The sequence below is a fragment of the Tupaia chinensis genome, unplaced genomic scaffold (genome assembly GCF_000334495.1).
Source record: "Tupaia chinensis unplaced genomic scaffold, TupChi_1.0 Scaffold144360_1, whole genome shotgun sequence".
Lineage (NCBI taxonomy): Eukaryota > Metazoa > Chordata > Mammalia > Scandentia > Tupaiidae > Tupaia > Tupaia belangeri.
Window position 1 is genome coordinate 26,892 of NW_006204220.1, and position 1,492 is coordinate 28,383.

Consider the following 1,492-nt stretch of genomic DNA (forward strand, 5'->3'; position numbering starts at 1 on the left):
AACTATTTAAAAGGAAATTCAAAAAGACAGAAAAAATAAAAACAGTTCATCTCCTTGATTTGAAAAAGTTAATATAATCAACATGGCAATCCTATCCAAATAAATCTAGATATTTAATGCAATCCCTGTAAAATTACAAGAGACAGTCATCAAAGATCTATAAAAGACAATCATAGAATTTGTCTGAAATTATAAAAGATGACGAATTGCCAAAGCCATCCTGCACAAGAATAGTGGAGTGGGTGGCATCTCTCTTCTTGACCCCAAAATATAAAGATGTGACAAGTAGCCCGCCAGGGAGCCCTCCGAGTCCAGCGCTGCTGGTGCCATGTCTTCTGGGGCCACTGTGAGCGCCCTGTAGCGCCTGGTCGAGCAGCTCAAGCTGGAGGCTGGCGTGGAGAGGATCAAGGTCTCTCAGGCCGCCGCCGAGCTTCAGCAGTACTGCATGCAGAATGCCTGCAAGGATGCGTTGTTGGTTGGTGTTCCCGCTGGAAGCAACCCCTTATGGGAGCCCAGATCCTGTGCTTTACTCTGAAGACTTAGAAGTTTGCTAAGGAATGCCTTCAAGCACAGATGAACGACTGCCTCCATGTCTCAAGAAAACAATTTTCTCTAGCTAAATGACTTTTAGATATTTCAGACCTTTCCTGTGGCCTGGCCCTCTAGTCAAAATTTTATAGAAATTGAAGAGTTTGTACTCAAATAAGGAAACTAGGTGAAAGAGAAGAGTTTTAAATCATAATATCCTGGTTCTTTTGGCAAAGTGCTTTGTATTGAGGACAAATACTTAACTACCAAATATACCAGGATACATCTCTTTCATAAGTGAATTGCTGGTGTTTTTCTATACCTGGAATACCATGTGTGTTTTATTTACTGGATGCTTACATTTTGGGAAGGAAGACATTTTTGTTTATTAAAACAAATGGAATATTTGTAATTTCTCCAGACACAGACTTTTATAGCATAACAAAATTTGTTCTTTTCTTATGAATTTATACTTTCTAAGTAAAGACAGGAAAATAAAAAGTGGGGGAAAGAATAGGCTTTACTAATCAAATGCTGTCTTGTTTTCTTTTTTTAAAATGAAAAGATTGTTTTATTTTTAACACTAAAGATGAGAGCTATTCCTTAGCAAATTTGTTTATAGAAAGATCATTTTTATGTTTTGAGTTGCCCCATCCTGTATATGAAACAAATTTGATTATTGTCGTCTTAAGTTCCTTTACTTTGTCATTGTTCTTGTACTTTAAAAAGAAGTACCACATTATTTCATGTCTTTAAAAATGTTTAAAATGTGACCTACCAAACATCACAAATGGTTTAAAACAAAATAACATGAAAATATTAGAACTTAAAAGAATTCTTCATGTCACAAGTATTTGAGGATGTGCTTTTGACTTAATTTGGGACATTTTTAAGATACTTTGTGTTTGTAATAATCTTTAAAAAGCCTGGAAATAAAATTTTTGCTTAATTCATTAAAAAAAAA

At 35.1% G+C, this 1,492-nt stretch overlaps 1 pseudogene; it reads left to right on the forward strand.

Moving 5' to 3' along the window:
• Positions 1–328: 328 nt before the first annotated feature.
• Positions 329–535, forward strand: LOC102496836 (guanine nucleotide-binding protein G(I)/G(S)/G(O) subunit gamma-10-like; annotated as a pseudogene).
• Positions 536–1,492: the final 957 nt, after the last annotated feature.